Raw genomic sequence first — 11,674 nt, forward strand, 5'->3', positions numbered from 1 at the left:
TTGTTGCGAGTGTCAGGGAGCTATGCACTGTTAAGTACTTAGCACAGCACCTGGGTAGCCAGTAATAGATGTCAGTGAAACACATTTAACACTTGTCAGCCACCACTTTGTCCCCGGCCTGGTATGAGGTGTGCACATCTGTCATCTCATATAATCTTAACAATCCTAGGAAGTTTCTAGAGGACAAAATCCAGCCTCAGACAGGTTTGCCGACTTCAGACGCACTTAAATTTTGCAGGCTTGCCGTGCACTAAGTTTATTCTTATATATTCATCTCCTTTCACTTCACATATCCTGTGAGGTTTCTTCTCGTTACAGGTGAGAAAACAAAAGCCCAGAGAGGGAAAGTGACCTGCTCAAGGTCAAGGTCACACAGTCCAAGGCCTCAGCCTCAGCCTTGAATCTGTATCCACCAGTCTCCGTCTCTGCCAGGGCTCCCTCCCCGCTACCTCCCGCTGACTCCCCTTCTGGACCAGATATGATCGCTCTGGCCCTTTCCAGCTCTGACATTCTTGGTATTTAAATCAGCACATGAATATTTCAGAAGCATCCCGGGCGAAAATAACCCCCTGCCTGGTTATGTGAGGCTGCAGCCCCATTCGCCAGGCCCAGGCTCTCCTATTTGTGAGACATGCAACTCAGCGAGGCCTCTCAGCAGCAGCCCAAGGAATCGATAGCCTTTAAATAAGTAATTAGAAGAACTGAAGGCATCGGCACAGCCGGGAGGGAGCAGGGGAATAGAAACTCCTAACTCTCCCCGGCTCACCTTTAACGGCCTGCTTCTGTTCCTGCGTGAAGAAATGTGGCAGGGCCTGGAGTTTCGTGAGAGATGGGGAAGGGCAGAATAAGGTGAAAAGCAATCAGTAATTAATGAGCACTTCCTGTATGTTGGGCTTTGTTTCTTTATCGTCATACCCAACATTCTCATAAGCTTCTCTTGAAGCTCAGAGAGGGAAAGCCACTTGCCCAAGGCCACACAGCTAGGAGGTCTCGGAGGCCACAGGCCTGTCTAAATTCAGAGCAGATTTTCTCAATCTTTATGCTATTAACATTTAGAGTCAGGTACTTTGGGGGCAGGGAGAGCTGTCCTGAGCACTGTAGGATGTTTGGCAGCATCTCTGGACTTTACCCACATGCTGGTAGCAACTCCTCCACAGCAGTAACAACCCAGAATGTCTCTGGACATTGCCAAATGTCTCCTGGGGTAAAATCGCCCCCGAGCTGAGAATCTCTGCAGATTCCGTGTTCACTTTGCTACTTCCTTCCTCTGCTTTTCATGTCTCTTAAGATTGGGATCAAAATCCTCCCACTTTAGGGATGTAGCTCTGGAGCCAGAGCTGACTGGGTGAGGTCACCAATTTAACTACTCTCTGGCTGTGTGACCTAGAGCTAGTTCTTAACTTCTCTGGGCTTCAGGTTTTGAAACCTGTAAAATGAAGACCCCTGAAATGTTATGCGGTTTAAATGAGTTAATATGTGCAAAACATTTAGAAGAGTGCCCTGGTGCAGGATACGTGTGAGCCCTTTGTGTGATCCAAGAGCCTGCGTGATCTAGCCCCTGCCATCTCTCCAGCCTCGCTGGTGCCACTAAGGGCGGAGGAACCATCACAGAAGCCTGGGAATAAACCATCCCTGACGCCTGCTGTTCCTCCCTTCTCCACTGCACTCTTCCTCCACCAGCCCCAGAGGAGTCCGGGAAAACAGCAACATGGATGACCATTTAGTCCCAAAGGATCACAAGGTAATAACAACAACAGCTGCCGCGTCCCCTCTCTCCCTGAAAGGGGTGTAAGGACACTGCATGCTGACTGAAGAAAAGCATCCGATTAGAATTCAGTTCCTATTGTTATCCAGGAAGCTATAAAGAGACGTACCAGCAAACATACTCTATCACTGGAGTTGGTTGCCACATTTTACAGGCCTATAGCACGTGTTTTGGTTCTACTGATGTCTGTTAGAAACATGGTTCCTAAGCGCTGCCCTCATTTGGGTGCTTGTGAGAAATAGTATCCAGAAAGGCCCCTCAGGGCCTGTCCCCACAGAAACAGCACCCAGGGCAGGACTGTGTGTGCACATGTGCATGAGTGGGCACGAGTGAGAGTATGTCACCAAAATCCTCCTTCTCCCCAGGAGGAAGGGTCCCTAGAATTACCTGGACCGGCCTCCTCATATAAGTTGAGGAAACTGAGGCCCAGGACAGGATCATAAAATAACTTGGTCCAGCAACCATTTTCTGAGTGTATTAGTGTAAATCTAGCTGCTGTAAGAGGTAAACCCTCCAATCTCTGTGGCACCATGGGGCCGAATATCTTGCTTGCATGACTGTTGCTTCTGGTTGGCAGCTGGGCCTCCACGTGGTGATTCAGGGACCCGGCTGCCTCCTTCTTGTGGCTCTGCTCTCCTCTAGGACCTCAGCATCATCTGCTTTTAGTTGGATGAGGGGAGAATATGGAGGATTGCTCATTGGAGGTGTTTATGGCTCAGGCTTGGAAGTGGCCTATGTCCCTTCAATCCATGTTCTATTAACAAAACCTAAGTCGCATGCCACGCCTGACCGCAAGGGAGGTTGGAAAGCGGGGGAAGAAGAGACAGACTGGGTGAACAGCTGGCCTGTCTTGGTGTCAGGCCTGGGCTGGATGCTGGAGGGACAGAGAGAAACGTGATGGGAGACTTCCTGCCACAGAGCTCGTAGTTTAATGAGCAGGGAACACCATGGCCAGGGCAGGTGACATATCCCCAGCTTGAGGATCAGAATAAGGGTTCATCTTTTTGATCCCCCATTCCCTTAATCACAGGAAGTCCATTGCCTCTCCCTAGAGAAATGCCAACACCATCACAAATCCGAAACTCCCAGATCCTTGCTGACTCCGCCCAAAGGAAGCCAGCAGTCCTTGTTGCTACAGGCTTGCAGATAAAAACTGGAAAGTCTGCTTCACCTCCTGAAAGGTCTGATTTTCTGCTTCAGGCCCAGCAGTACTTCTTTTGGGGGGGGAGAATGAGGAAGCCTCTCTCCCCAGCGTTACACATCACTTCCCACCACTGCAGAGCTCCCCACAGAGCAGCAGGTAGATGACACAGCTCTCAGTTCACACTCAGCTCAGATCCAGTTTCAGAAGACCCTCACCCCTTTGAAGGACCAGCATCTATCTAGTGGGGGGCTCCCAAGATGGTGGGAGGAGCCCCACCCCCACTCTTGGACCCTGAAGCTGAAAGGGCAGAAAGTCCACACCCCTAGCGACTGAAGTACAGACACATGACCAGCTGGAGGCCAAATGGACGCTCCCTCCCGGTACCTTGAGTGACACGAAGGCACAGGGCCAGTCAGATTGTTAAAGGCCGCGGCACCCTGTGGCGTGTGGTGCGTCATCGCCACGGCTGGTGGAGCCAGCAGGGCCACAGGGACCAGCTGGCAGGCAGCAGCCTGCGACGACGTGGCACCTGGGCTGGCTCTGAGCGCTCTCGGTTCCTGCCGGACCTGTTTCTCCAGTCTCTCTGTCAATTGTGCCGGTCACCTGATACTTTTCCAAACAGCTCCTTTAGGTTACCCAGAGGCAAGAGCCAAGAACCCTGACTAGTGCAGCCTCGGTCGCCACCCGCTCTCCCTCAGCCGGTGGCACCCGGGACCACCTCAGACCCCAGGTGGGCCTCGCAACTTCACCCTCACGGAAAAGGCCAAGGTTCCCACCTTTCTTCCCAGAAGATTTCTGAGCAAAATCTGACTGACCTGTGTCTTTTCACACACCTTCAATGTTCAAAGTCCTCGAGGGGGCTGTGGGTAGAACCAACATAACAGGTTTTCTTTGTAATCCTATCTATTTTATCAACTGCTTTTGAAAGCATTATTCTGAGAAGGGGTCCATAGGCTTTACCCACAGCTAGAGGAGTACAGGGCAGCAAATTGGTGAGGATTCCTGCAGGCTGTGCTTCCAGACTGCGGGCCCAGGGCCCCTTCCTCCTCCGGCCTCTTGCCTTCAGAGCCCAACCCACCCTTCCCCCCCCCCCCCCCCCCCCCCCCCGTCATTCTTCTGGGAAGTCCCGCCCCCTCCCTTTTGGGACCGCCTCCTCTCCCCACTCGAGCCAATGGTCCCAGCAGGATTTGCCTTTTGGCCATAGGACTGGTTAAGGAGAGGTGGATACAGGGCTCAGGCCAGGCCAGCCAGGGGCCTTTCCTGAAGGCATTTTTTCTTTTTCAACTGAACCTGGGAGTAGGGTGGGGATTTTACTCTCCCTGGGGCTGGGGGCTGTCAGGGTTTCCACAAAGTAGAGGAAGCCAATTTGAGTGGGACAGGAAAGCTAAAGACAGAGAGAAAGAGAGGGAGCTGGCTACATCCAAGTCCCTGGTTCGAGGGTCTCCAGAGGCCCAGCTGTGGCAATTTGGTTATTTGTTGCTTCTTTGGGTCCCCCCATTTTTACCTCAGGTGGTGAGTGGTAGAGTTTGTCATTTGTCTGCCTTAATGCAGCTAACTCCCCAGAGCTTGCACAGAGCTGGGCATATAACAGGTAGGTGCACAATCAACATCTGTGAATGAGTGGATGTATGAATACATGCAAAAAAAGAAAGAATGCACAAGATAAAGAGAAAAGTGACTAACTATGTAGGGGTGTGTCAGGAATTGCCTGGAGTAGGAGGTGGTATGCAAAGTAGGATTAGAAGAGTGAATAGGACTTTCCTAGATGGTTGTAGTGGGGGAAGGGCGAGTGATAATTGAGGCTAGAGGAGTAGCAGGGGCCAGATTGAAAAAGATTTAACCGTCAGACTTAAAAATTAAGACTTCTATAAATAGTAGCTACTCTGGGACTAAATCCCAAGTGTTCCTAAAAATGGCCCAGGCATTGTCCAGGCACCCAAAGTGAGTGCCCATAAAGTCCCCTCATGTCCCCGCCTCTAGATCTCCTGCTAAAAAGAAAATCAGATTCTACCCACCCATTCTAGAACTGCCTCTCAGGGCTCACTGATAGGCCATTGGGCCTAGATCCAGTGGATCCTTTTCAGTCCTGATCTTCCCTGAGCCCTCGGCAGCTTTCCACATTCTGACCTTGACCCATATTCTTCTTGGCTCATTCTCTCTCAGGACCTCCTCTTCCTGGGCCCATAGCCAGACTTCAAATGTCGGTGGTCTCCCAGGGCCTGTGCAGGTCCTCTCCTTGCTCTCCGGTCACCTTCGGCAACCTCACTCACTACTGTGGCTTCAGGGCCACTTAGAGCCAAAGATTCCCAAATTCCCACCTCCCATCTCGCCTCTCTCAGCTCCACACCCAATGACCCAATGGCTTGACCTTTTCCTCCAGGCTGCTCTTCAGGCTCCTCACACTTAAACGCCTTGCAAATTGGACTTGCCTTGCCCCACTGCTTCCATCTCCGTACAGTTTACACGGCACTTTCCCTGTGAGGAAAGGATACCTGCCCAAGGAAGATAAGGAAGGGCTCCTGGGAACCGCAGGCTCAGCCACCGAGGTCCGTCCCTCTGACTCCAAGGTGCCACTGCTTGATTAGGACTCAGGATAGGGCACTGCTTCTCACCCCTGGCCCCTGGGCCTCCTGGGGCCGGGGCAGTAAATGTCGACCAGATCGATTTCCACCACACTTGAAGTCAGCGGTCAGCTCCCGACCACACCGTCAATTATTCAGGCTCCCTGGGATTCCACCAGGAGCGACGGTTTAACTAAAATACAGCTCTGTTGTCCTCGCACCCCGACTTCCCCTCAGAGGCCTGGACAGGGCTGGACAGCCCGACAGCCCAGGGCATCTCCCCCAAGTGCTCGAGGTGGACATCTGCCCCAAACCTTCACTCTCACTCCCCACCCCGTAAGTGAGCCTGAGGCTCGAGGCCCAGGAGCTTCCCATCCTGGACTCTCTTAGAGGCGGTCTTGGGTGGAGGGGGCTTGAGGGCAGTGGGGACCAGTGGCTGAAGTTATGGAGGCAGGTTCCAGTTTAGTTTCACGGGACACAGAATTTTCTTGTAATCGAGACAAACAGGCACTCTGGGAGGCAGGGACCTGCCACAGGGGTGATGGTGAGGAGGGATTTCTATCAATGAAGTGAGCCCAGGGTGGGTTACAGGTGTTATTGGTTTTATCTAAGTTCTTGACTATGCTGCAGAAATGAATCTCAAGAGCAGTAATTTATTCAGGTAGGGAGGGAAGAGAAATGGGAGAAAATAATGGATCAAGGGTCCCGGGTAGAGAGGGAGGGGCTGAAAAGTGATAAAGCAGGCTGATTTACAGACTACAATTCCCCATTATAGATTATAAATGCCCGGGTTTTACTTACACAGTGACCATGGCAGGGGAAAATGGTGAGAGCAGGGCACAGAGGGCAGGAACAGGCACACGGGCCAGCACCAGGACTGGTGCCGGGACAGGACAAAAGCAAGAGTAAAAATCCCAAGGCAAGAGAGAGGGAGAGTTCAGGCCTTGCACCTGCTTTTTGAACCATTAATGGTTCCACCCCTTTGCCAATGGCAGGGGAGGAGTTCCAGCTGTTTGCCCTTTTGACTGATTGCTGCCCCCCCATCAATCTCCCCTGGGGGTCCAATGACAAAGTCCTTGGGGAATATCCGGGGCTTCTCCTGGCTTCCAGAGGAAGTCTTGTTCTCAATGGCAGAATCTCGGGGAGGGTCTTCCAGCAGCCATCTTGGGGGTATCGATGCCCACGTGGACTTCTTGCCAGGTTCCGGATCCGTCTATTGATTCCCTGTCTTTCTAGCCGGCTTCTCAGGTAACAACTACCATTTGAGCTCATTTTAATATTCACGAAGTTCTCAGTGATACCCATGGTCTTGTGGCCTCAAGGCCTTTTTGGGACAAGGTGGTATGTAAATGAAAATGCTTTCATTCAACAACTGTCCACTAAGTGTCTGCTCAGGGCCAGGCATCTTGTTCAGTGCTATAAGAAAAGGTCAGGAGATCAATTCGGCCCTGTGCTCCCTCCGCTGTGGCACTGAATGAGTTGGGGATGGTTCTAAACACTCTTTGCTCATCGACTCATGTCCCCCTCAAGATGACCCAGCCAGGTGGCTCCTGTCTCCATTGTACAGATGAGGAAAGTAGTTCCTGAAGCACAGAGAGGTACAATCTTGTGCCCCCAGTCACACAGCACCTGGTTCCGGAGCCCATCCTCTCAGCCACCCTGCTCAAAGCCACGTGAAGGAAGGAAGAAGATGTTAGAGAGATGATCACCAAAGTACAGATCTGATGACAGCGCAGTCAAGGAAAGTTCAGAGAGAGTGTAACAGGAAGAGCTAATATCCAGGATGTGTGTTGGGGAGGGGGGTGGATGGGAAGGTTTTCTAGAAGGGACCTGTAAGCTGGGACCTGGGGGGAGGAGGAGCTCACTGGGAGCTTGTGGGAAGAACTTTCCAAGCAAGGGGAACTGCAGGTGTGAAGACACTGAGGCTTCAGTGCTCCAGCTGCGACCCCTGGACCTGTGCCTGGGCCCCGCTCACTGTGCCTACTTCCTCTTTGTCTGCCAGCTGTATTTTCAGATCTCCCTTTCTGATGTCACGGGGGCCTAGCAGGTTTAGGCCTTCCTCTGTCTGTTTTTCATAGTCTCCTCCCAAGCGTGTCTCTAACACTGCCCTTCCGCCTCTGAGACCTGAACTGCAGGCTTGATTGGAAGGCCCAGGTTCTGCTCGATATAGTTATTGACTGTTCCACTTGGGTCCCAGAGGCCCGTGCTTAAATGCCAATTGACACCGGGTCTCCCCACCTCTCACCTTTCGGTCTGCTTACTGTCTTTCTTCCCATCAGTTCAATTCCACACCACTCCAGCGATCTCCATCTGTGCCAGACTCTGGGCCGGGTGCTGGCAAGGCAGACCTAAGGACGACACAGGGCCTTTAGCATGATGTGTTAGAGCCAGCGTGAGCGTACGCGTTCACAGTACAAACTGGGACAAGTGTGGAGGCAAAAGGGGGCTACTGACCATTATGCTGGATCCACAGTGCAAATCCAGGCAAACTTGGATGCGCGGTCACCCCAGTGAAAATAGAAGGACAGAATACTGAGGCAAGATTTGGCAAATAGAGGACAGATAGAAGGGAGTCTCTGTAGGGGTGACAGCATGTGCAAGTACGTGGCAAGTTTGGGAAAGAATGGGGAGTTTATGGTGGCAATAACCTGGTACGTGAGCCCCCATTGCCTAATCTTAGGCCATGAAGAAGGCCGAGGAGAGTCCAGGGTTGACTTCAGATGGGAAAGTGGGCAGCTTGATATATCTAGGACAGGGTGGCAAAAATCTCACAGCTCTGCCACCCTTTCCACTCCTGGTCACTAATTGACCTTCCCTCTGAGCCCTGATTGAACACAGTGCTCTGGGGAGCCAGTCACTAGCGATTGTCAAGATGGTGTGCCTGATGAAGCCTATTTGCCATTGGGGGCTAAGCAGTGGGTACAGGTGTGGCTGGAGATGTGGTTGGTGGTCAAATTAAGAGAGGTCAAGAGTGCAGGAGTAAGGAATGGGACTCTTATTCTTCAGGTAATGGGGACCCATCAGAGTGATATACATAATCAAGACAAATGTTTCAGAAAGGTCCTTGCCACTGGGCAGTGCAAGTTCACCTTGGTGAGGCCCTCCCCAAGACTCCAGGTCCCCAGGCTGCAAGAAGCCCAACTGGCTTGGTGGCTTTTTCTTACCATCCAGAGACGGAGCCTTTTGATCACGATCAAGAAAATGTCTTCCCTTTCCCTCAGGACTCTGCAGAGCAGAGAGGGGCCTGTGATGGTTCTCCCCAAAGCAAGAAATGGGAGCCCAAGAGTGCTGCTGGTAAAGCTTGGGGGAGCTGGACATGGCGTTCCCTGGTTGGCTGTCTGCTCAGCCACAGGCTGCCACATGCCACATGCCCCAAGGCCACCAGCAGGGGCCACAGAGAGGCAGTGCCAGGTAAGGCCTTTTGGGTTCTGGTTCCTTGGGGAGAGTAGAGGGATTGGTGACTGCAGACTCACTGGAGGCCTCTCAGCGTGGGCACCTCAGGGATGGGACTGAGGTGCAGCTGAGGGTTAAATGAAATCTTTCCAAGTTTTGTCTGGGAAAGGCCCTTGGTTAGCAGGGTCTATAGCAGCTTCTACCTACTACAGGTTTTGAGCTAAGTCCACCACAGAGTCATAACCCACTAAAGAGGAACCGCGGCCTTCTCTGGCTGTGACTAGGGAGACAGCTATTTCTCTCTTCCTTCTCCCCCAACCCTCAACCCACGGGTGAGCCAAGGGAAGGTGTGTGTGTGTGTGTGTGTGAGTGTGTGTGTAGTAGACCGCCCTGCTCCCCAGGCACTCCTCAACACACACACTCACTCTCACACGTCAAGCCCAGCCTGCATTGTTGAGGAAGAAGAAAGTTTTGAGTCAAATCTGAGACTGAAGCTTTAAAACAATCAACTCTTGAAAACCAGAACCAGACTGTTTTCATAACCAAAAATGTCTGAAAATTAGAAATTGAACCAATATATCTTCAAAGGCACATAACCTCCAGATGGAAAGACAAGGTCATAGAGCCCAGCCAGCAGTAGTTATTAGAAAAATAAAATTGTGTCACATTTGTAGTCCAATGAGCTGAAAGCCCTTAACAAGCTCTTCACGAGAGCACAAAAAGGGAGCCAGATTCGAAGGGGAAAAGATTGTTAGAAATAAGGAAGGAGTGAGGACTCGCGGAACGGTCTTTCCACGCATCCTGCCCTACAGGGTCCCCGGGAGCCACATCTACAGGAAGCAGAGCCATGTGGGAAACATGGGATCACTGTGTTGTTAGCGGGGTTCCTGCCCCAAACCCAATGCCAAGCCCTCTCGAGGTGCCCTCTCCCTCCAAGGTCAAACCCTAATCTCAGAATCCCATCACCTTCAGTTGGAAAGTAGGGCAGGCCTGAACAGGTGAGGTCACGAAGAAATGCCTTCTGAAGGAGCCAGAGAGCAGAGCCGGGGCAAGCCTCCAGCCCTTGCTCAGCCCACCACTTCTGCAGCCTGGGTGGGATACGGGGAGGGGGGTGGGATGTAGGGGGGTGGAGAGCACCAGAGCCAGACTCAGTGGGAAAGGAAGGAGAGAGGGCACCAGCTGGAGACATAGTGGCAAGGCCAAGTATGGGATTCCTCCAGCACCCACCCCCTGGGCACCCGGCACCTGACCTCAAAGGCCTAGCTCTATCCCTGGGGGAGGAGCAAGAAGAGGAGTGGGGTGAGGAAAAGGCCATGCACCAGCTCGGGCTCCCCATCCCCAGGGCTGCCGAGAGGAGTTCAGCTCAGGGCCCTCTGCATTTGAAGGGTTGATAGATATGAAATTGGGGGTGGGGGTGGAGGAGTCTTAGGGGAGAACTCAGGGCAGAAGATGGAGATCCAGGAGTCCTCGGGATCGAGGGGGAAAGAACAGGGCCTTGGAGAGGCCAGCATTTAGAAAAGGGAGGAAAAAACAGCAGGAACTCGCCTAAGAGCCGTGCAGCCGCCAGATCTGGCTCCCAGCCCTTCTCGGGGCCAGCTCCTTCACCCCCGCCCCCTGGCAGCTGACGAGACACATCTCTCACCAAGCCTGCTGCTCTGGGAAACCTAATGGCCTTTTAGTCTGCCCAGGTGGGCAGCGGGACAAGTTTACTTCCCTGCTTCCTGCCACCCTGTCCTCCCTGCTTTGGCTGCTGCTGGAGGCAGCCCCTCCAGGCCAGCGCTGCCCTCCCCCTCCGGGCCCAGCGTTCCAGACCTTCTCCTCGTCAGAGTTTACCAGCCTGGGCTCATTCCCTCTTCCTCTCCCCCTGCCAAGTTCTGTCTGGCTCCCTGCCCCTCTCTTCTCTCCTTTAAGGGGAGCCACTTGAAGCCTGTCTTCAGATTCAGCCACACACCCGGCTCTGGGACCCTTCCCACCTCTGGCAGCAAAGCCGGCCCGCTCTCTGGAAGTCAGCATCCAGGCTCGCCTTGAAAGCTCATCTGACTGTCCTCATGCCCCAGCTCTGGCAAGAAGGTTGATGCTCTGGCTTGAAACTGAGACCTGACAGTCCAGGCCCCTCTCTGGCCTCTTCCTTATGTATAAGTCATCGGCCCAGTCCACACCCAGACATCAACAGTCTTTATCCCCAAATGCCAGCCCAAACTGAAGGCCTGGGAGAGCCGAGAAGGGTCACCGACGCCCTCAGGGTTTGGCCTCTCTAAGCTTCAGTTTGCCACCTGTATGTAACTCATTTCTCAGCTGGGGTCTCCCTTCCCTTAGGATTTCAAAAATATCAGTTCAAACCCATATTCCACAACCTATGGAAATTCAACACTTTCCCCAAAACTTCTCCCAGGAATGGCTCGCATTTTTATACTCCCCTTTGCATTCGGCTGCTTCTGCTAAATCCGTTTAGTGTCTGGCTGGCTGTCTCATTTTTACACAGCCCCGACTGGAGGTGGAACTCAGCCAGCCCCTTCCTCTATTTCCACCAAAAACCCACCCACTGAAGGTATTTGTGTGTAAGGCAGGCTGAGGGAGATTTAGGGAAGTCAGAGAGAGCTGGTTTAAAGTGCTGCAGTTAAAACAACTTTAAATGAACATTGGATGATCCTGTTCTTAAAAGTTTTTTTCCTCAACTCATCCCCGGGAAGTTTCCAAGGTCCTCTTTGCCTCACAGTTGCCCAGACTTGTCTTTCCATCTTCTTTCTTGCGTCTCTCCTCCTTGAGAGGCAAAATAACACAGTAGCTAAATACAAGGGCCTGGCTCTGTGA

This window comes from Dasypus novemcinctus, chromosome 8 (genome assembly GCF_030445035.2).
Source record: "Dasypus novemcinctus isolate mDasNov1 chromosome 8, mDasNov1.1.hap2, whole genome shotgun sequence".
NCBI lineage: Eukaryota > Metazoa > Chordata > Mammalia > Cingulata > Dasypodidae > Dasypus > Dasypus novemcinctus.